This window comes from Sus scrofa, chromosome 2, assembly GCF_054392235.1.
Source record: "Sus scrofa isolate SSC_HxYL_T2T_F1_AM1 chromosome 2, Sscrofa_HxYL_maternal_Yorkshire_Landrace_v2.0, whole genome shotgun sequence".
Classification (NCBI taxonomy): Eukaryota; Metazoa; Chordata; class Mammalia; order Artiodactyla; family Suidae; genus Sus; species Sus scrofa.
In genome coordinates this window covers 113,401,013-113,425,909 of record NC_139384.1, presented here as the reverse complement: position 1 = coordinate 113,425,909, position 24,897 = coordinate 113,401,013, and the positions used below count along the sequence as shown (strand labels likewise).

The 24,897-nt window shown below is 37.6% G+C and overlaps 1 protein-coding gene across 1 annotated transcript in view; it reads right to left on the bottom strand.

The window, feature by feature from the left end:
• Positions 1-24,897, bottom strand: part of LOC146405651 (uncharacterized) — a 467,211-nt gene that overhangs the window by 77,293 nt on the left and 365,021 nt on the right. Inside the window, exon 8 of the mRNA XM_085011721.1 lies at positions 18,618-18,745. The gene's annotated coding sequence lies outside the window, so the exon portion shown is untranslated. The remainder of the gene's footprint in view (positions 1-18,617; positions 18,746-24,897) is intronic.

Here is a 24,897-nt window from a genome sequence, read left to right as displayed (position 1 = left end):
AGCCTCAAGCTAAGGCTGGTAAAACAGGAAGCTACAAGGAATCTGAGTCCTTGATAACTATCTGGAGAGGTTGCGCCTGCTTTGGCCTGTCCACTGCCTGATTTCTTGCTTTGTGAGCAAAATAAATGTCTATTTGGTGAAGCAGATATTGCATGGTTTCTTCATATGCTGCTTGCAATTACTGAATGACAATATTCCCGATCAAGGCATAGCAAAGAGAACACTGCACCATTCCTCAAAAATCTCCAACTGCTACATAGAAAGATCCAAAGCCTCTCCAGTCTCATCTCCTAGTATGGCCTTCCATAAACATGTCCTTGCAGCCCCAGCAGGTTCTTTGCCATATTCCAAACAAGTTATGTATTGTCAGATTCATGCTGTTCTCTCAACCTGAGATATCTCTTTTCCATAATCTTTTACAGACCCTAGAAGTTTCAAAGAATTGATGTCAGTCATAATGGCCAGTGGAAAATTTGAGAAAAAAATTTGTCCTCTGAATGTAAGCCAGATGCTCTTTGCTCTAAATACCCATTTCTGGAGTAGGAAAAGCAAATGCTCTTATAAGAGACCTAATTTACGCTTAGCTTTTCTTTAATGTCAAAAGCTCTCACTCTTGGGGAGTTCCTGTCATGGCTCAGTGGTTAACGAATCTGACTAGGAACCATGAGGTTGTGGATTCAATCCCTGGCCTTGCTCAGTGGGTTAAGGATCTGGCGTTGCCGTGAGCTGTGGTGTAAGTTGCAGAGGTGGCTCAGATTCCACGTTGCTGTGGCGTAGGCCAGAGGCCACAGCTCCGATTCAACCCCTAGCCTGGGAACCTCCATATGCCGCGGGAGCGGCCCAAGAAATTGCAAAAAAAAAAACAAAAACAAAAAACCTCTCACTTTTAAAAAGTGATTAATAAGTTATCATTTATTTGGAATATGGCAGAATGAAGAAGCTTATTTACAACAGCAGTCATGAAAAACATCCAAAATTTTGAGAATATTTTTTCCTGTTCTATAGCGTTTGATTATACACAAAGATAATAGAGTTTCTGTTTAACAGAACATATATGTGAATGTATCATGTTGTCTCATAGTAGAAACTATAAAGGCTTAGTATTGTCTTCTGATATTCTGTGTGGCGGCCACACCTCCAAGTTATTGACTAAAATGTCTCTTTTCTAGAGCTACTTATTATGTAACTAGGAGAAAGTAATTAAACCTTCCAGTTCACCCATCTGTCAAGGAGAAATAATATTATATTTGCCATCTGTCCAGCTTTCAGGTATGGCAAATATTGAGAAGATTAAGTATAGGGCTTTGTGTCAGCTCATTTAAAGGAGTTGATCAGTATTGAAAACTCTACAAATCAATTTTCGTTTATTGATTTTGTTTTTTGAAACATTTCAAATGTAACAGGAGTTAATTATTTGCTACCCAGGCCTAACAGATGTTAACGTTAGTTCTTCTTGGCTTCATATTTATTTAATCTTTCAATAAAGTCTTCCAGATACAGCTAAAGCACTAATCCTACCCCAAGCTTTCCCTCTTCTGTTTCTCCAGAGGTGTCCTGAAGTTTGGGAGAGTCAGTTACATGCAAGCTGCATAATTTTACCACATATGTATGCAGGAATTAATATATAGTATCATTTTGGTTTTTAATTTTCACTTATTCTATATTGTATGTACATATTTTTCAGTAATTTTTCTTTTCACATTGAATATTTTGTTTTACAAGTCTATTTATATTGATAGATGCAGATGGATGCAAGCACTTCATTTTAACAGTCAAACAGTAATAATCTACTTATAAATTCTCTCATTGGTAGATAGGTTGTTTCTCACTTTTTACTACACCCAGTAATGCTGTAAAGAGTACCTGTGGACATATATGCAAGTGTTTCTCTAAAATATATGATTATACTTTAAAGTAGAATTGTCGTGCACTTCTGTTCATTTTTGCAAAAAGCCCTGTAGGAATTTTTATTGGAATGGCATTAAATGTTTAGATAAATTGGGGGAGATTTAATTTTTTTAGGAGTCTTCCTATCTGTGAATACAGTATGTCTCTCCAAATTCTAAGATCGTGTCTTTATGTCTGTAAATAAAGTTTCATAATTTCATGCATGAAGAAAGGAAAAGTTTTTGCGAAATTTTTTCCTAGGTATCTTATGTTTCTTTCTCCCCACTGCTCTCCACGCTCTTAATTTGTTTCTCTTTTGAGTTATACCATTTTTCATATCGCACTTCTATAAGGTTGTGCTGTTACACACAAACTCTACTGAGTTTTTTTTTAATATTGAATTTCTGTTAATTTTGTATTCAGCAAACTTGGTAAACACTATAAATTCTAAAGGTTCTTTTATCTATCCTTGTCTGCAGATTTCTGTGAATTTTCTTTCAGACAAACACATTATTTGTGGATAAGGACAATGCCAATTGTTTTCAATCATTGTACCTTTATTTCTTTTACCTGTCATATTTTGTTAACTCGGACTTACAGAATCATATGGAATAAATTTTGAAAAAGAGCATCTTTGTCTTGTTTTTGCCTTTAAAAAATGTTTCTAATTACTGTAATTATCTTAGTTTGCTATGAGTTAATATCTTTAATCAGTGGATTATTTTGTAAGACTTTCCAAGTTTCAATATCAATGTTTAGAAATAATAGGATGTTTTTTGGTTTTTGTTTTTTTGGGTTTTGTTTTGTTTTTGTCTTTTTTGCCATTTCTTGGGCCTCTCCCGCAGCATATGGAGGTTCCCAGGCTAGGGGTCGAATCGGAGCTGCAGCCACCAGCCTACACCAGGGCCACAGCCACGCGGGATCTGAGCCGCGTCTGCAACCTACACCACAGCTCATGGCAACGTTGGATCCCTAACCCACTGAGCAAGGCCAGGGATCGAACCCGCAACCTCATGGTTCCTAGTCAGATTTGTTAACCACTGAGTCACGACAGGAACTCCAGAAACAGGGTGTTTCGACGAATATATAATAAATGACCATAATGAAAAATTTCTTTAAAAATGAAATATTCTGTGATTGTCCTAAATAAACAGAGTTAATAATTCTTCTATCCTTCCGGTCATATCTTGAAGTCCCACTCCTATATTCCTTCTAAAAGTTTGGGGAACTATGAGAACCAAATCATTAGTTTAAAAAATCAATTTTAAATATTAAGAGGAATTTTATTTATTTTATTTTATTTCTTTTAATTTCCCACTGTACAGCAAGGGGGTCAGGTTATCCTTACATGTATACATTACAATTACAGTTTTTCCCCCACCCTTTCTTCTGTTGCAACATGAGTATCTAGACATAGTTCTCAATGCTATTCAGCAGGATCTCCTTGTAAATCTATTCTAAGTTGTGTCTGATAAGCCCAAGCTCCCGATCCCTCCCACTCCCTCCCCCTCCCATCAGGCAGCCACAAGTCTCTTCTCCAAGTCCATGATTTTCTTTTCTGAGGAGATGTTCATTTGTGCTGGATATTAGATTCCAGTTATAAGTGATATCATATGGTATTTGTCTTTGTCTTCCTGGCTCATTTCACTCAGGATGAGATTCTCTAGTTCCATCCATGTTGCTGCAAATGGCATTATGTCATCCTTTTTTATGGCTGAGTAGTATTCCATTGTGTATATATACCACCTCTTCCGAATCCAATCATCTGTCGATGGACATTTGGATTGTTTCCACGTCCTGGCTATTGTGAATAGTGCTGCAATGAACATGCGGGTGCATGTGTCTCTTTTAAGTAGAGTTTTGTCCGGATAGATGCCCAAGAGTGGGATTGCGGGGTCATATGGAAGTTCTATGTATAGATTTCTAAGGTATCTCCAAACTGTTCTCCATAGTGGCTGTACCAGTTTACATTCCCACCAGCAGTGCAGGAGGGTTCCCTTTTCTCCACAGCCCCTCCAGCACTTGTTATTTGTGGATTTATTAATGATGGCCATTCTGACTGGTGGGAGGTGGTATCTCATGGTAGTTTTGATTTGCATTTCTCTTATAATCAGCGATGTTGAGCATTTTCTCATGTGCTTGTTGGCCATCTGTATATCTTCTTTGGAGAAATGTCTATTCAGGTCTTTGGCCCATTTTTCCATTGATTGATTGGGTTTTTTGCTGTTGAGTTGTATAAATTGCTTATATATTCTAGAGATTAAGCCCTTGTCAGTTGCATCATTTGAAACTATTTTCTCCCATTCTGTAAGTTGTCTTTTTGTTTTCTTTTTGGTTTCCTTTGCTGTGCAAAAGCTTTTCAGTTTGATGAGGTCCCATGGGTTTATTTTTGCTCTAATTTCTATTGCTTTGGGAGACAGACCTGAGAAAATATTCATGATGTTGATGTCAGAGAGTGTTTTGCCTATGTTTTCTTCTAGGAGTTTGATGGTGTCCTGTCGTATATTTAAGTCTTTCAGCCATTTGGAGTTTATTTTTGTGCATGGTGTGAGGGTGTGTTCTAGTTTCATTGCTTTGCATGCAGCTGTCCAGGTTTCCCAGCAATGCTTGCTGAATAGACTTTCCTTTTCCCATTTTATGTTCTTGCCTCCCTTGTCAAAGATTAATTGACCATAGGTGTCAGGGTTTATTTCCGGATTCTCTATTCTGTTCCATTGGTCTGTCTGTCTGTTTTGATACCAGTACCACACTGTTTTGATGACTGTGGCTTTGTAGTATTTCTTGAAGTCTGGGAGAGTTATGCCTCCTGCTTAGTTTTTGTTTCTCAGGATTGCTTTGGCGATTCTGGTTCTTTTGTGGTTCCATATAAATGTTTGGATTGTTTGTTCTAGTTCTGTGAACAATGTCATGGGTAATTTGATAGGGATTGCATTGAATCTGTAGATTGCTTTGGGTAGTATGGCCATTTTTACAATATTGATTTTCCCAATCCAGGAACATGGAATATCTTTCCATTTCTTTACATCTTCTTTGATTTCTTTGATTAAAGTTTTATAGTTCTCGGCATATAGGTCCTTTACCTCTTTGGTCAGGTGTATTCCGAGGTATTTGATTTTGTGAGGTACAATTTTAAAAGGTATCGTATTTTTGTATTCCTTTTCTAGTGTTTCATTGCTGGTATACAGAAATGCAACTGACTTCTGAATGTTAATCTTATATCCTGCCACTTTGCTGAATTTATTAATCAGTTCAAGGAGTTTTGGGGTTGAGTCCTTAGGGTTTTCTAGGTATAGTATCATGTCATCTGCATACAGTGACAGTTTGATCTCTTCTCTTCCTATATGGATGCCTTTTATTTCTTTTGTTTGTCTAATTGCTGTGGCTAAGACTTCCAAAACGATGTTGAAGAGCAGTGGTGAGAGTGGGCATCCCTGTCTTGTTCCAGATTTGAGTGAGAAGCCTTTCAGTTTTTCCCCATTGAGTATTATATTTGCTGTGGGTTTATCGTAAATGGCTTTGATTATATTCAGGAATGTTCCCTCTATACCCACTTTGGCGAGGGTCTTGATCATGAATGGATGTTGGACTTTGTCAAATGCTTTTTCTGCGTCTATTGAGATGATCATATGATTTCTGACTTTTTTTTTTGTTAATGTGGTGTATGATGCTGATTGATTTGCGTATGTTGAACCATGCTTGTGAACCTGGGATGAACCCAACCTGGTCATGGTGTATAATTTTTTTGGTATGTTGTTGGATTCGGTTGGCTAAGATTTTGTTGAGAATTTTTGCATCTATATTCATCAATGATATTGGGCGATAGTTTTCTTTTTTGGTGGTATCTCTGTCTGGTTTTGGAATGAGGGTGATGGTGGCATCATAGAATGTCTTTGGGAGTATTCCTTCTTCTTCAACCTTTTGAAAGAGTTTAAGGAGGATGGGCACCAATTCCTCTTTATATGTTTGGTAAAATTCACCTGTGAAGCCATCTGGTCCTGGACTTTTATTTGTAGGGAGTGATTTTATGACCTCTTCAATTTCATTTCTAGTGATCGGTCTGTTCAGTTGATCTGTTTCTGCTTGATTCAGTTTTGGCAGGCTGAAAGATTCTAGAAAATTGTCCATTTCTTCCAGATTGTCAAACTTGTTGCCATACAGTTGTTCATAGTATTCTCTTATGGTTTTTTGTATTTCTGCTGTATCCGTTGTGATTTCTCCTTTTTCATTTATAATTTTGGTTATTTGGGTTCTTTCTCTCCTCTTTTTAGTGAGTCTGGCCAGGGGTTTGTCAATTTTGTTCACCTTTTCAAAGAACCAGCTCTTGGTTTTATTAATTTTCTCTATTGTTTTTTGAGTCTCTATTTTATTGATTTCTTCTTTGATCTTCATAATTTCCTTCCTTCTGCTGACTTTAGGACTTTTTTGTTCTTCTTTTTCTAATTCGTTTAGGTGGAGGGTTAAGTTGTCAATTTGGGATCTTTCTTCTTTTTTGAGAAAGGCCTGTATTGCTATAAATTTCCCTCTGAGCACTGCTTTTGCAGCATCCCATAGATTTTGAGAGGTTGTGTCTTCATTATCATTTGTTTCAAGGTAGTTTTTAATTTCCTTCTTGATTTCCTCATTGACCCATTGGTTTTTTAGTAGCATGTTGTTTAGTCTCCATGGAGTAGGTTTTTTCTCTTTGCTTTTCCCATGGTTGATTTCTAATTTCATGGCATTGTGGTCAGAGAAGATACTTGAGATAATTTCTACGCTCCTAAATTTATTGAGATTCGCTTTGTGTCCCAATATGTGGTCGATTCTTGAGAATGTTCCATGAGCATTTGAGAAGAATGTGTATTCTGATTTTTTTGGATGTAGTGTCCTGAAGATATCAATTAAGTCTAACTTTTCTATTGTTTCCTTTAGGATCTCTGTTGCTTTATTGGTTTTCTGTCTAGAGGATCTGTCCATTGATGTGAGGGGGGTATTTAGGTCTCCTACTATGATTGTATTCTCATCAATATCTCCCTTTATGTCTGTTAATATTTGTTGTGTGTATCTGGGTGCTCCTGTATTTGGGGCATATATGTTGACAATAGTAACATCCTCTCCTTGGATGGATCCCTTAATCATTAAATAGTGTCCTTCTTTGTCTTTCTTTATGTCTTTTGTTTTAAAGTCTATTTTGTCTGATATGAGCGTTGCGACTCCTGCTTTTCTGTCATGTCTATTGGCGTGAAATATTTTTCCCCACCCTTTCACTTTCAATCTATATGTATCTTTTGTCCTAAGGTGAGTTTCTTGTAGGCAGCATATTGAAGGTTTTTGCCTTTTTATCCACTCAGCCACTCTGTGTCTTTTGATTGGGGCATTCAGTCCATTGACATTTAAGGTGATAATTGATAGATGATTATTTATTGCCATTTGAACCTCGCGTTCCAGTTGATTCTATGGTTCTCCATTTTTTTTTTTTGGTTGGATGGTCTCCTGTTATTATCTGCTTGAGTGTATTTTTTTTTTTCATTTTTTGCGAATGCAATATTTGGTTTTGGCTTGTGGTTGCCCTGTTTTTTTAGTATGCTAACCCCTTCCCATAATTGTGTGTTTTAGTCTGATGGTCCTGTAAGTTCAAACACTTCATTACTATATTAAAATTAAGAAGAGAGACATACATACAAACAAAAAGGGTTATTTACCTCCTGACATCCCTTGCCCACATTTTATGGTTTTGATGACTCTTTTTTATTTTTTTCTTTTTAATTTTATTTTGTTTGAAGCATGTTCATGATTAAATCTGTATGCTGGCTTATTTGAGTGACTGCTCTCTGATTGCGGTTTCCTTAGTCCTAGTTCTTCCTCTTCTTCTTCTTTTTTTTTTTTTTCTTTTCTTTTTTCTTCCCTTTCCTTCCTTTCTTTTTGGTTTAGAGAAGCCCTTTCAATATTTCCTTTAACCTGGGTTTTGTGTTGCTGTATTCTTTAAGTTTTTGTTTGTTGGGAAAAATTTTTATTTCCCCTTCTATTTTAAATGATATTCTTGCTGGATAGAGTATTCTAGGTTGCATATTTTTTCCTTTTAGCACTTTAAATATCTCTTGCCATTCCCTCCTGGCCTGTAGTGTTTCTGTAGAGAAATCAGCTGATATTCTTATGGGGGTTCTCTTGTAGGTAACATTCTGTTTTTCTCTTGCTGCCTTTAGGATCCTCTCTTTATCACTAACTTTTGCCATTTTTATTATGATGTGTCTTGGTGTGGGTCTGTTTGGGTTCAGTTTGTTTGGGGCCCTCTGTGCTTCTTGTATCTTGGATCCAGTATCCTTTAGATTTGGGAAGTTTCCAGCGATAATTTCTTCAAATATATTTTCCATTCCCTTATCTTTTTCTACTCCTTCTGGAATTCCTATTATGTGTAGATTGGCCCGCTTTATATTATCCCATAGGTCTCTTATATTGCTTTCCAGTTTTTTGATTCGGTTTTCTGTCTGTTGACCAGATTGAGTGATTTCCATTATTCTATCTTCCATATCACTGATTCGTTCTTCTGCATTATTCATTCTGGTTTTTACTGCCCTTAGTTCAGTTTGCATCTCTGCAAATGAATGTTCTAGTTTTTCTTGGCTCCTCCTTATATTTTCTAGTTCCTTTCTGAGGGTATCTGCATTACTGTTCATATCTTCTCTGAATTCCTTCAGTAGTTTCACTATTTCTCTTTTGAACTCCAGGTCTGTCTGACTGCAGAGATCTGTTTCATTGTTGACTGTTTTAGGTGAGTTCTCCTGTTGGTTTGACTGGGGGTGGTTTCTCAGCTTCTTCATCTTGCTTGTTGTTTTCTTTCTCCTGAGGGAGTTGTACTCTCCATGATCGGGCAGTGTTTGCCTTGTCACTGCCGTGGAATATTTCCTGAGGGCTGGCGTTGTTGGTCAATCTTTTTTGAGGCAGTGTGGCTTTTCTGGAGTGTTGATGGGGCTAACAGTGTTTCTTTGAAGCAAAGGAGGACTTCCTGAGGGCAGACAGGACTGGGAGGTCCACACCACTATGGTAGCAGATTTCACTTGGTCATGCAGAGCTTGCTCTGGTGTTTTTAGGCTGTGGGGTTCTTGCAGGGGGTTGGCGGTGTTGGGCAGCTGCTTTTTAGGGGTGCATCACCCCCTGGGGGCTGGAGCAGCTATCTGGGGCACTGAGAACCTGAGAGGCTCTTCCCTAGGGCAGCCCAACTCAGAAGGACAGCCTGAGAATGTAGGCGGATCTTTTCACAGTCTGGCCGAGCTTGTTGCAGCTTTTCTGGGCTGCAGGGGCTCTTCCAGGGGGCTGGTGGTGCTGAGCAGTTATTTCACGGGAGTGGGGCACCTCCTGGGGGCTTGAGCGGGTAGCAGGGCCATTGGAGACCCAAGAGGCTCCTCCCCAGGGCAGCCCAACTCAGAAAAACCGTCTGAGATCTTTTCCCGACTCGGCCAGGCTTGTTGCAGCTTTTCTGGGCTGCAGGGGGTCCTGTCTGGAGCTGGCAGTCCTATGCAGCTGGTCCACTAGAGCATTCCCTGGGGGCTTGGGCGGGTAGCAGGGCCGTTGGAAACCCAAGAGGCTCCTCCCCGGGGCAACCCGACTCAGAAAAACCGTCCGAGAATTAGGCCGATCTATTCACAGCCTGGCTAAGCTTGTTCTAGCTTTTCTGGGCTGCAGGCCTTTTCTCGGGGGCTGGTGGTGTTTGGTGCTGCTCTGCAGAAGTGCAGCCCCTCAAAGGGCAAGCAGGCCTTAACAGGAATTTTAAACAGTCATCTCACTTGATGAAATAGCATGTAATGAATACCTGCCATCTATTAATAAAAATAACCATTTTCACAGGACCAAAAGCAAATAAATTAACTGTAAACATGTAAAGCAACTTTTAAAAAATGCAAACACATGGTAATATCCTACTTTACTGTTATTACTGGCTTCTCTAATCTATTTGGAGCCATTTTACTAAAGTCAAGGGCAACTTATTGCCTGCACTTTCCCGAAAATATACTCTTCCACTTGTGAGCAGCAAATAACCTTAAAATTCATTTGTTAAGTAGATTATCGTGAACATGAAAAACATTTTCTAATAGAAACATTATTATAAATGCTAGTTAGGAGTTCCCACTGTTGCTCAGCAGTTTAAGAACCTAGCTGGTATCCATAAAGATGCAGGTTTAATCCCTGGCCTTGCTCAGTGGGTTAAAGATCTGGCTGTGAGCTGTGGTGTAGGTTGCAGATGCAGCTTCGATTTGGTGTTGCTGCAACTGCAGCTCTGATTCAACCCCTAAACTCGGAACTTTCATATGCCACAAGTGTGGCCCTTAAAAAAAAAAAAAAAAGAATTAGCCAGTTTACTATATTAGGTGCTGGATATGTTAATTAGCTTATGTGGCAATTATTTAATAATGTATGTGTATATCGAAATGTTAAGTCCAAGTTGTGCTCCTCAAATATATGCAATTTTTACTTGTCAATTTTACATCAGTAAGGATGAAGACAAAAAAAGAATAACCAAGCAACATTTTAAAAATTCCTTCAATCTTTTATCACCCTACAAAGATATTGATTCATAGGTAGGGTGGAACTGACATTTTCATTTTTAATAAGTACTCTCCCCTCAAAATACTGATGGGAACTAACCTCTGTTCATGGAGAAGCACTTTTCTAGATAAAGTGTTCACCCAAGGTTGTGAATACTATACTAAATCTCTGATTTTTCTCATCTATTTTTCACCAACATATACAATACATTTTTAAAGCAAAATGGCTGATATCAGTACCCCACGTCTACCCCTCCAATCCTGATTAGTAAAAATCGTTTAAGCATCCACTTGTAATTGAGATTGGCACCCTGCCATCAGGCTCATATTTTAAATAACCTTCTGGTAATATCCTTGGTTCTGACATGCAGAGCCTTAGGGAATAGCATCTAAATACTTGGGTCACTGCCAAAATTCAATATGCATTTTTTGCCTTTCTTTTTTAAAATGTTTTTTGTTTATAATCTAATCATTCTGCTCCACAATGAAAATAATAAATCATGAAGTCTTACTTAATGTCATTGTTCTCATGTTATTGCAACATAACCATTTTTAACAGCTTTATTGGGATATAATTTGTGCTACAAACCTCACCTAAGTGTGTTTAAGTATACAATGATATTTAGAATACTTACAGAATTGTGCAACCATTATACAATCTAATTTTAAAATGTTTTCATTATCCCAAAGAGAAATCTCATACCCATTAGCAATTACTTCTCACCCTTTTCCCTCCCTTTCCCACAAAACCTGGTCAATCATTAATCTACTGTCTCTATCAATTTGCTTATTCTGTGTTCTTCATATAAATGGAATGATACAATATGTGTTCTCTTGTGACTGGATTCTTTCACTTGGCATGATATTTTTGAGGTTCATCATGTTGTAGCATATATCAGTACTTCATTTTTTTTATGGCCAAATAATATCACATTGTATTGATATACAACATTCTGTCTATCCATTCACCTGCTGATGGATATTTAGATTGTTTCCACTTCTTGACTATTTTGAATAATACTGTTATGAGCATTCATGTACAAGTTATTGCTTAGACATGTTTTCAATTTTCATAGGTATATGCCTAGGAGAATTTCTGCTCATTGGCTAACTCTGTTTTTAATGTTTTGAAGAATTGCCAAACTGTTTTCCAGAGTGGCTGTATCAGCAACGTATGAAGCTTCCAGTTTCTCTATATCTTGACAGTATTTCTGTTGACTATCTTATTGATTAGAGCTATCCCAGTGAATGTGAAGTAATATTTCAGTGTGGCTGTGATTTGAATTTCCCTAACGGCCAGTGATGTTGAGCATCTTTTAATATGCTTGTGGGTGATTTGTATGTCTTTTTTTGGAGAAAAGTCTATTCTTATCCTTTGTCCATTTAAAATTGTATTGTCGTTTTATTATGGAGTTGTAAGAGTTCTTTATATAGTCTGGATATATGTTCAAACGTATGATTTGCAAACATTTTCTCCCAGTCCAAAGGCAGTCTTTTCATCTTCCTGATGATGTCCCTTAAAGCACAAAAGTCTTTAATTTTGATGAAATTCAAATTAACACTCATATTTAATGCTTGTGCTTTTGCTATTTAAGAAATAGTTGCCTAACCTGAGATTACGAAGATTTACTTGTGTGTTTTCTTCCACAATTTTATTACTATGATTATTTTTATAGATGTGAATGAATGGGAAGTGAGATTTAAAGTGGTATAGTCAGAGAACTGGCAAGGGAAAATATTTCAGTTACTTAATTTTACAAAGAATAATTATTAGAATGATGGGCTAGTTCCTGGGCATTAACTCCAACCACAAATAATTTGATAAAGAGAAGAAATAACAATAAAGAGAGAACTGCAAAGTCACAGTGAACCTGAAAAGACTTGAGGAGTGGGTAGGGAACTTTGATTGGTGAGAAGTCAGAGGGGTACTTTGTCCCTCTGCCCAGGACAACTCTGAGAAACACTCCAAAGCAGCTCTGATGGCTGGCAACCATAAGGGAGAAATCGAGAACCCTAAATCCTGCCCTCACACTGCAGGGCATCAGCTAGAGGGAACAGAGTCATTTCCAGGCTATACAGTGAAGTACAGGCTTGGTACCACACAGGTTTGATCATGCATTTTGTCACCATGAGAAGGGGAGGTTTTAATTCTCCAGCCTGGCACTCCACAGATACTACACTTAGGTACAACTGCCAAGTACCAAGAATCACTGGTCAACTTTTCTCCATGTCCAGATGGGAAGAAAGAACAGAAAAATACTATTATTTTATAACAGAAGGAACACAGGTGAAAAGAACTTAGTGATGACCCGTCAAAGGAACTTCATCGAAGAAACAAATATCATGGGCATTTTGAATTCCAAAATGAACTGAACTAAGTCACTGTACTGAGAAGGGACTCTAGAAGCCATCATTTATGGAAAGCCAACTCAATCACAACACAATGGTGCAATGCGAAAGGTTATTTGCCAGCCTAGTAGAAAACAAAATGTATTCTAATGACCTGATGGAGAAAAGAGCAAAGTGTCCTTTGTATCTGGCATCTTCATAAAATAATCTACAAGAACACTTAACATTTGATTTGATATGTATTCTTTTTTTTTTTTTTTTTGCCATTTCTTGGGCCACTCCCACGGCATATGGAGTTTCCCAGGCTGGGGTCAAATTGGAGCTATAGCCGCCGGCCTACACCAGAGCTACAGCAATGCAGGATCCGAGCTGAGTCTGTGACCTACACCACAGCTCATGGCAAGGCCGGATCCTTACCCACTGAGCAAGGCCAGGGATCAAACCTGCAGCCTCATGGTTCCTAGTCGGATTCGTTAACCACTGAGCCACAGCGGGAACTCCTGATATGTATTCTTAACACATGATTATTCTCTATTATGTACAGAAATAGAGAACTTTTTGAAGAGAATCCATTCTCACCTGAGTGGAATGCTTTCATGGGTCCTCTCTTAAAGACAGGTAATGGATAACCTGAATTTTTTAGTCTTCTCAACTCTAGAATTCCATGGTGCCATAAAATGGTTGTTTTAAAGAGAGACTAAACTAATCTGGTAAGTTTTTTGTTTACAGAAAAATAATTGATAGATCCAGGAATAGAGCTCAATTTTTCAAATAATTTGGATCTAGTATTCTTTATATTTTGAGACATTGATACCTACATATTTTCTTACTTTAAAATTTTTCATTAAATAGTTGCTAATATTTTTCCGTTTTGATATAATGTTATCTACTTGTTCTTTAAAACAATCCCTGGGTAGAAATGTGAGGTTTTGAAATACAATCAACTTTGCAAGCATATTGACACATTAAATTCTCTCAGTATTAATGTGACTCAGAATAGTGATATCGTCTCATATCAAGGCTCTCAATATGTACATGAATCATCCACTAATCCTGAACTTACTTTGTCAAGCCTTTCTGTGAAGAGATGGATTATAAAATCTATTAAAATTTCTTTGGCTAAATGCATTGCAAATGCAGACACTAATCTACAGAACAAATAAAATTTACTGAAGTACCTCACTGAAAAACAGGTTTAATCATGTAATAACCTATTTATTCATCCAGAGAATAATCTGATTTTAGAACAGGGGAAAAGAAGTGAGGAGAAGCTATGAAACAAGAAATTAGAAGACTTGAATCCAATCAAGACTATATGCTACTATATTTTTTTATGAACTGGAGCAGATTAATTTCTCAGAATGTTTTAATTAGAAATGTGCAGAGATAAGAGTGACAGAAAAACTGACTAAAAGTAAAAAAAAATAAAGACATTTAATTGTATCACATAGGAGAAAATCCATGGATAAGATACTGTAGACTTGGTGAAGTGGCTGGCTGCAGTCATCAAAGATCTAAGACCTTTCCATCTTCCTGCTCTACTGTCTCTCCATCCTTAGTCTTGCTATCTTATAGTCCCAAGATGGCTGCCAAGTTCCAAACATCACACTTCCATTCCAAAACGTGAAGCCAGGAAGGTTGAAAAGAATTTTTATTTTTTAACCAGCTAATTTCTCTTGTTAACAGTGAGATTTTTTTCCCTGAAGAAATCCAGCATATTATCCTTTTTATATTGTTGGCCAAAACAAGGTCACATAGCCATCCCTATACACAAGAGAGACCAGGAAGTGAGTATGTGGCTTATCCAGCCTCTATGAGAGGTGACAGACAAGGTAGAAAGGAACCTCTTGGCACTGTATAAAAAATGTGGGAGTTGTGTCAACTGATCTCTCAGGCATAGCTCTAGACTAATTAGTAATTTTTGAAAACAAAGTAATGAAAAACAAGTCATCTGACTTTTACTTTAAATATTTTTAAGAGTCTTCAGATTTTATTCCAATTTCCTATGATAGCACTTTTCCCCCATCTAAAAACAAAACAAAACAAACTTCCTCCATCCATGATCCTGAAGTTCCAAAGTGAACAGTCTCTCCCCTCCCCTAAGTAGAAAAAAAAAAAAAAAACCTTCTGAGTGGTCCAGACACTGAGTCATTCAATTTAACTTTGATGGGGCTGCATCTATTTTTGAGGTCTTGCCATCGTGGTTTAAGAACACTGACTGTCTGCAGATACTTTAGATATTTTTCCCAGCACCTCTCTGAGTTTATGCTGCACTAAATTTAAAATGGAAAAATGATGATGTAAAAGGTTGAGTAAATAGTTCTATTGGAAAAAACATGAGTGATCTTTTTCTTAAAAAAAAATCCAAAGAATTCAAAATGTATTGAATTTGTCCAACTGACATTCCATTTATGGTATCTCATATGCCCATGCAATGTTACAATGAACTTCTGCTTCATTTTTTACAGAAAATTACAGAGCTGTACTTTACTATTAAAAGCACCTCAACACTGAATAAATGTGCATTCTGAAATTAAAACAAGGCACTACATGAAAAAAGCTTGGAAGCAGAATGTTGCCAGCTGTGTATGCTAGATGTGATTCGAGAGTGACAGCAAACAAGACTGCAATCAGCCTATTCGTTAGCTAGAAACCGTGGCCACCCAGAGGCGGTTCCACCTGAACACATACCCAATGGTGTGCTCAAAACTAGCATGCAAAAATGCTTGTTTTTCCCAGATACCCTATGGGAATATTTAGCTGTAACATTGTAAATGCTGTTATTTTGGTTTCTAAAAATGTCATGACAGGAAATGATTCCACGGAGTAGTTGCCAAGACGGCTGTTGGGCAGAACCAAGAGGGAAAAAGAAAAAAAAAAAAAAAAGAAAAAGTTAAACCTAGAGAATAAGAAGTTGGAAAAGGTGAAAACATCACTTACTCTCTGCAATAAAATAGATTCTTATAATCCAAAATAAATTTGATTTTTTCTCCTCCATTTGTCATCACCCAGAAGACTAGCTGTGCTTAAAGAGTCCCTACTGAGCATTGTCCCAAAAGCTAAAAAGTCTTGCTCCTCACCTTTGGATCAGTCACCAAGTTGATAAAGTGACTAAAGAAAGACATCCAGTTTATACAGAGGCAAGACATGACTCCTGATCTTCCTTATTTCCCAGCTGCTACAGCCAAGGGCAGTAGAGGACTTTGCATAGGAATTTCTGCAGGTTCAGAAATGCTCTTGCTCATGCTATTTTTTATTCTCTCCCTGTCTGAGAAGTGCAAGGTGAGGACAGGTAAAAATAGAGGCTGGTTAGGAAATAACTATAGTTAATGCCACATTAGGAGTTTGACCTTCCTCAAAAAGATTCTAAAGTAAGTCATTTAGTAACTAAAGAGCTGTAGACATTTAAAAACAAAGAAAAGGGAAGAGGGGAGTTCCCACTGTGGCTCAGCAATAACAAATGCAAAAAGTATCCATGAGGATGCCATCCCTGGCCTCACTCAGTGGGTTAAGGATCCGTAGTGGCCATGAGCTACAGTGTAGACTACAGACGTGGCTCAGATCTGACATTGCTATGGTGTAGGCCTGCAGCTACAGCTCCAAAAGACATGGGAACTTTCATATGCGACAGGTGAGGCCCTAAAAAGACAACAAAGACAGAAAGACAGAATGAGAGAAAGAGAGAGAGAAAGAAAGAAAGAAAGAAAGAAAGAAAGAAAGAAAGAAAGAAAGAAAGAGAGAGAGAGAGAGAGAGAGAGGGAGGGAGGGAGGGAGGGAGGGAAGGAGGGAGGGAGGGAGGGAGGGAGGAAGGAAGGAAAAGAAAAAGAAATAAAGGGAGGAAGGAAGAAGAGGATGGGCAAAATGAGGGAAGGGAAATTAAGTTGGTTTTTCTCCCTGAACAGGTTCATGTTATAGAACAGCTGTCTCTAAGTATAAAGTTCCTTGTTTAGCCAACTTACTTCTCATCAATAATATTTATCAATTATGTACCCATATTTAAATAACAATTTGTCTTATTTTATTACTCTTTCTGCTAGATCTACGAATACTCTGAAGTCAAAACAGATCCCTAAAAAAAAATCAGCTGAGAAGGAAAAATAGCTATCTATGTATATATTAGCAAGGAGGTAACTGTGACTCATAAAATTTTTTTAGAAAATTTCTAACATATCTATAATTTTGCTTTTGCTGCTTTCCAAGTAAACTGAACATTCCCCCTTCTTCTCTAACAGCATGAATGAGCTTCTTCCACCCTTTATTTTCAGACTCCCACTTAACCCTTTACTATCTAGTATGTTCCTCACGTGTTTTAAAGTGTAAGTTTATTACACTTAAAAACACAAAGTATGTTTATTACTCAAATTGTTACATCCCTATATCCCCCCATAATATATAATTTCTTGCATGTAATAAGTGCTTGTGTATAGATCTATTATAAACTTCCACAAATCTATTTTTTAAACCAAACAAGACAGAGCAAGAGTGAGTAAGGAAAGAAGGAAGTAGGGGAGAAAGGAGATAAAAGAAAGGAAGCTAAGTCAATAAATTTGTTGAACACCATTGTCAGCAAATGGCAGGGAGGTGGTACAACTACTTCGACATTCATGTTCGCAAGTGCAGTGATTTTATTTTCATCCTTTGTGTATGATATGATTTTGAGTTTAGAGTTTGATGTGAGATTAAGACTAGAAGAGTTGCCTCCATGCCTTCAACATGTAAGATAAGCGACTGTGCCTCATTTTCCTTTGCCCCAGACTTCTGTAGTCCCAGGGACGTTAGAGCAGGGCCTTCTTTAAGGAGAGCATATTCTCCCTTATTTATGGCTGCTCCTCTAGAGATGTGAATGTGCAAGCTTACTCAAAGTCTGACTCTGGTTCAGTTAGGAAAAAAGAAAGCACTTCTGGTTACTAAACAGTATTGGGCACTTTATACTTTAAGTGTGTTTATCTATTTGTTCATGCATTTATACATTAGAATTAATTTTATAAAAATGCTTTAATAATCTCAAATATCAAGAAATTACAATGAATTATCTCTCATAATTATGGTGATATGCGATTGTTTTTAAATTTGGTTCTTTTTCTTCTTCTTCTTTTTTTTTTTTTTTTTTTTTTTTTTTTTACTTTTTCAGGCTGCATCCACAGCATATGGAAGTTCCCGGGCTTGGGGTCGAACTGGAGCTACAGCTGAGGGCCTGCACCACAGCCACAGCAACACAGGATCCTAGCCATGTCTGTGACCTACTTCACAGCTCACAGCAATGCCGGATCCTTAACCCACTAAGTGAGGTCAGGGATCGAACCTGCATCCTCATGGATCCTAGCTGGGTTTGTCACTGCTAAGCCATAATGCAAGCTCTGTTAAAAAAACATGTTTATTCTTTAATACAATCTTTAAAGATGATTTTCCATTTATGGTTATTACAAAATATTGGCTATATTCCTCATGTTCTCTTACCTATTCTAGAAGCATTACTTCTGGACAGACTAATAGACAATTGTAAATCTTTTTTTTTTAAATTGGGCAAAAATTAAAGAGTGCAAAACGTTAAAGATAAACCAATGTGTTAGAGCTTTTCTTATTTTCTTTTAAATAAGACTATTACTAGTATTGATTACTTGAATGTGTGAAAGAAAATTCACCTTTTACATTTTATTTTACAGTAGATGAGAGAATATAATTCAAGTAGATCTGGAACTTGATTTTTCATTTCTCCACTGGGTTAGTATTGATTTTTTTTATTCTTTTTTAGGTCATTTGTGATTCATCTGGTGTTGGTCTACTTTTCAGATCTGAGGCATCTCTTGTAAAAATGCATTCCCCGATTATCAGTCAACAATTTAGATAAATGTCAAGTTCACATACCTCAGAAGAAAAGGGCTTCTAACAAGCTTCCCTTGTCACTGAGAACAGTCTGCTGTCATTTAAATACTAGACAGTACAGATGTAATTGCTTCAGAAGTGTTGAAAAGTAAATGTGTTTCTTGAGGCACCTACAGCACAAATATTAGAGGTCAAAAACAGAGTCATAGGGACCATGAAGACACATCGCTGCCTAGCTATTACTGTTCAAAAATGATAAATTTCATGGCACAAAGAACAGAAGTTACAGATGCACTGATCAAATGAAATCTGAAAAGAGCCGGCAAATGACCCTGACATCTTTTCAAAAGAGAGCTATATTGTTCCTTCAGTCTTCAAAGCTGCTCTTACAACTCTTAATCAAGTGATTTCCCCAAAGCCCTAACTGCTGATCAATATGAATTTTTTTACAAATAAAAATCACATATATATGAAATGTATTTAAAGGAAACAAGCTCTACTGGTCATTCTGGTTTTTGCTATAATTAAATAAAATATTGATTGTATTTACATCATTAAAAAAACTTGCAGTGGGGTAGGTAAATAAAAAATAATATGACGAGGGGAAAAAAGAAAGAAACTGTGTACTGTGAGTTTAATATATAATAGATAAAATATTATAGAATTGAGATTATGTTACATTGAATGAATCCTGATATATTCCCAGCTAATTTTGCTATTATGGTAAGATATATAGCACTACAACACCATAATTTACCATTATTTATTCCTTAAATATTGAATTCAACATCATCAACAAGAAAGTATAATATACAGTTTGGGCCACCAACTAAAAATAAAATACTGCACCGACCTTCAGGAATTTACAGGAATTTTTCTTCTTAGAAAGAAGAGAAACCAGATAAATACAAACAAACCATAATGTAGTATTTTAATTAAGTGATTTATAAAGCAAAGTACTAAGGACTGAGAAAAGGATAGTATCATGACATGGGGGAACTCTGGTAAGGTTCCTTGTTGGTTTGGGCTAGTTGGCAAACTTCTTTTGGGAAGCCAGGCTGTACCAATTCTCAGTCCATGGATGAGTGGGCTTTCACCCCTGAACACAGGGAGATGAATGCATGACTCATATCTGGCCAACTGGAACACTTCATTGCTTAGACATATGAACTGATTCATGGGTGGACACGTGAGCCAAGCTGGCCACCTCAAAGTGAATTCTACTGGTGTGGAAGCCACAATTACAAATGCTCCCTTCATCAATCTACTAGAACCCTGAGGAAAGCTCTGATGACCAGGAAGGTAACTTAGTGTTCTGTGTCTGTCACAACAAATCACCACACATTTGGTGGCTTAACACATCAGAAATTTTCTCACAGTTCTAGAAGGTAGAAGTCTGAAGTCCAAAATCAAAGCATCCTCAGGGCCATGCTAGCTCTGAAGACTCCAGGGAAGAATCCTTCTTTGCCCCTTCCTAGATGCTGGTGGTTGCAAGCACATTTGGAGTTCCTTGTCATGTAGACAGCACTAAGATCTCTGCCTCCATCTTCACATGGAGTTCTTCTTGTGTCTCCTCTGTGTCTCTGTGTTCCTATGTCCAAATCTCTGCTTCCTCATAAGGACACCAGTCACTGGACTTGGGGCCCACCATAATCAAGCATGACCTCACCTTAACTTGATTACATCTGCAAAGACCCTATTTCCAAATAAGGTCATAGTCACAGGTATCAGAAGTTGGGACTTCAACGTATCTTCTTGGGGGGCACAAATCGACCCCAAACAGGCTAGAAAGGACAAAATGACATTCAAGTCATTCTTAATGACCTGATGCTGCTTAATTTAGCATTTAAAATATATGCTGTGAGTGAAATTAACTATAATCTCCTTTAATAAAGCATAGAATTATAAATAATGGCAACGAGAAGTGATATAGCTCTTCTTTCTCTGATAAATGATACTGCACAAGGGCATCTGAGAAAGTGTGTTGGGTTGGAGTTCCCATCGTGACTCAGTGGTTAACGAATCAGACTAGGAACCATGAGGTTGCAGGTTCCATCCCTGGCCTTGCTCAGTGGGTTAAGGATCCGGTGTTGCTGTGAGCTGCGGTGTAGGTTGTAGACACAGCTCGGATCCCGTGTTGCTGTGGCCCTGGTGTAGGCTGGTGGCTACAGCTCTGTTCGACCCCTAGCCTGGGAACCTCCATATGCCGCAGGAGCAGCCCTAGAAATGGCAAAAAAAAAAAAAAAAAAAGAAAAGAAAGAAAGGAAAAAAGAAAGTGTGTTGGGTTTCTCTTCCACAGAGTAACTGAAATCATGGAACTTTTATTTTAAATAAATTATTAAACTCAAGGAAAAATCTCAGAAAAAAAAGAATGTCAGATAATATCATTAAATAGTCAACTGAGTTTAGAACTATTCAGAAACAAAAATGAAGCAAATAAGTTGAATCATTTCAGATGGTCACTTACTAGTCACAAATATATTCAATGGCTGAGCTACATATGAGTGATGTCTTATGCATTAGGGAAGGTCTTATGGAACTAACATTGGATATAGTCAGAAGACCTAAATTCTAGCCCAGAGTCTAACCGGCTCGATAACTTTGGGAACAACCTTTAATTGCTCTGGGTTTCTTTTTTTCTGTAAAATGAGGGGTTTATAACCAAGATAATCTCAAAAGTCCCTTTCTCCTGAAAACTATTTGCATAAAAAAATTCTGTTTTCTACCATGGTCAATTTATTTACATAGACTGTTCTGCACAGATCAATAAAAGAGATTAATTATAGTTAAGTCCTAATGTGCCTGATGGTGTCTTCTACCATGGTGAATAAAAAGCACTTGGAGGGAGTTCCATGGTGTCCTAGAAGTTAAGGATATGGTGTTATCACTGCTGTGGGACATGGGTTCAATCCCTGGCCCAAGAATTTTTGCATGCTGTGGGCATAGCCAAAAGAAAAAGCATTATGAAATTTTATGGTCAAAAAATGGCTGTCACTTCACATCTTCACAAATCAATGTCCAAAGCAGGGGATAGGCATGATAGAGACTCCCCTTACATATTTTTGTACTAAGAAGGTAAACCCTTCTCAAAAGTGTCCAAGCAAACTTCTCCTCAGGTTCCATTAGCCAGGATTGGGTCACAGGCCCATGTCATAACAACAAAGGAGGAAGCAAAAACCAGTATTTAGCATTTTCAGCCTCTGCCATGAGAAATAGCAAGGAAGAAAGGGGAGAGAGAATTGTTCATTCGGCCGGCCAGAGGCCTCCAAAGAAAGTGACTTTAGAACCTTTGTAACAGACACTGACAGCCTCTGAGCAAGAGACAGAACAGGGTCTTCAGTGTTTTCAGTGAGAGAGAAGGATTTCAGAGATATTAATTCTTGTCAGTCATGCCAACAACTTTGGTAGGGCCTATGCAATGTCACTTACTTGATATATGACCTTGGATTAATTATTTCATGTCTTGACAGGGCTCAGTTTCCTCATCTATAACACAGGTATAATACTTTCCTCGCAGGTTTGTTCTAAGGATTACATGAGAGAACATGTATAAAGTGCCTATGTAGTGCTTGACATGCAGTAGATACACAATAAATGTTAGTTTTCCCTTTCTCCCTTTTCCTAATTTACCTTTCTAGTCCCCTTTCTTAGAAAGAGAGCCCTTAACATAATTTATATTAATTACATATAATCTGTCTCTCTGTCTCTCTCTGTCTCTGTCTCTTTCTCTCTTTCTGTCTCTCTGTCTCTCTGTCTCTCTCTGTCTCTCTGTCTCTCTCTCTCTCTCTATTTCCTAACTACATACATCTTGGAAGGAAACTGTAGGTTAAAAAAAAAAACAAACCCTAAAAGTAAGCTATAAATGATCTGGCAGAGTTTATATTGTGATGTCTAGCTCCACTCTCTCAGGAAAAAACTGAGCAGACCTTTCCCTGGTGAGATTCCTCAGGAAAGGCATCCTGAGGAGGTGGACACAGTGAGACAGGAGGACTCTGTAAGGTTGCTAATCTGTTGATGCTGTACAGAAACAATCATTACAAGGGAACCAGATTAGTGATAAAGGATAACCAGAGGGGATGGAGGGTCTGGAGCCTTGGATGATACCATCATTTGTAAAAATCATCCCCCTTCCCCATCTCTCATCTCAGTAGGATAATGGGCATTGACACATGTAACTAGAAGAAACTTTCCTTAAGCAAACAAAAACATTGATAGAGAACCTACCATGTACAGCAACAAAGCTAGGCAAGCCCCCCACTTATCTCCCCTGGTAACCTCAAAGCATTTCCTACCCACCCAATGGCCACTTTTTAGCCATAAGACAGAGGCAGCATGGAAGAGAAACAACAAATAGTTTCGAATGGGGACCCTCAGAAAGAAGAGGACATGCCCAGCTCCTGCATGTGCAATGGAAGTAGATGAGGAAGAAGAAGAAAAAAAGAGATTTTTCTTGAGGGTATGATTGTACACTAAAGCCTGCTCTGTTGTGTGTTCAAGAAATGAAATTTAATAAAATTGCGAGTTAAATTGAGATTACGTATTTGCTATTGTTATATAGCTCAAACAATTCACCATGTGGGCCATGGCATTACATAGATTTAAAAAAGAGTAACCATCATAATATCTCATATTCACTGAGCACTTATCCTGTGCCAGGCATATGCTCTGTGCTCTACACACATTTCTTCTTCATTGTGTTTACTTCTCACAATGCTCCTAAGCCAGGAGCGCCTATTATCTCCATTTTCCCCTTGAGGAAACTGAGATTTGGAGCCTGTCACAAGCTCACTGTAAATTCCACCTGATACTGTCCCAGCTCAGCCTGGCCTGTGCAGGGCCCCAGGCTTCCCTGCTTATCTCTAGGGCTACACTTTAGACTGTACTGACTGAACGTTTAACTGGTCTTTCTCCTCAGATGGTTTGAGCCATTTGTCTTTGGATCCTAAACCTAGCACAACGTAGGACTTAAATAAATACACAACTATAAATTGAATTAATGAACAAATAAACTAGAAAATAGGCATTATAAGGAGTACTGAGCTCAAAAGAGAAGAGGTAACTACTGACTGCAGAGGTTGGGAAAGGCTTTGTGGGTGAAGCAAAGCATGAGCCAAGCTTGGAAGAGGGAGAGGAGTTAAATATGTAGGGAAGATGAGAGAGGATTCTGAAAGAAGCATATTATTTTAGCAAAGGCCAAATACCTAAAATGTTTTTGGGGTACTAATTCTACCTCTCCAACAGAATATTTTTAGTCACATAGTTCATTTTGCCACACATGAATAGGCAAATTACATTATTTCCATGTCATTAGCCCCTTCTCCTGGACCACAGGCATGAAATATGGCCTCTGCTTCATTATAATCTTTTTCCACATACGATAATCCATTAAATGTATAAAATTGCACTGAAGTTATAATTCCTATGGACAGCTTGTATCTAATCATATATACTGCATTTTTTAAAAATTCAAGAGAAAAATAGTCAATGTTCATAATGTTAACTAATCAAAAATAGACGACTGTGCAAAAAAAAAAAAAAAGTGTACATGGAATGCCAAATGACAAAAACAAAAACTTAGTGTAAGTTACAAAGTGTCCCAAAAATGATAGACTCAAATTTGAACCCAGGCCAAATATTTTAAGAACTGATAAAGCTAGAGTTTAAAAAAGCAAAAAGTCTTGATTACTCTTGATTACTATTATTCAGACTAAACCACCTACAACCTTCAAGTAATTGAGATAAAAAACATAAGAAAATAACTCTTGGCTTATTTTCTAAAATTTTTATCAAAGTATTCTACACATATAGAAAATTTACAGCTATCTAAATACATGCACGTAACAAGCGCATAGCTCAAGAAAAGAACATTTCAACACTTCTTCCATTCAGTACTCCTATTTCTTTCTTTTTTTTTTTTTTAATGATTTTTACTTTTTTCCATTGTAGCTGGTTTACAGTGCTCTGTCAATTTTCTACTACATAGCAAGGTGACCCAGTCACACATACATATATACATTCTTTTTTCTCACATTATCATGCTCCATCATACATGACTAGATATAGTTCCCAGGGCTATACAGCAGTATCTCATTGCTTACCCATTCCAAAGGCAATAGTTTGCATCTATTAACCCCAAATTCCCAGTCCAGCCCACTTCCTCCCCCTCCTTCTTGGCAACCACAAGTCTGTTCTCCATGTCCAGGATTTCTTTTCTATGGAAAAGTTCATTTGTGCCCTATATTACATTCCAGATATAAGTGATATCATATGGTATTTGTCTTTCTCTTTCTGACTTACTTCACTTAGTATGATGCCGGGGCCA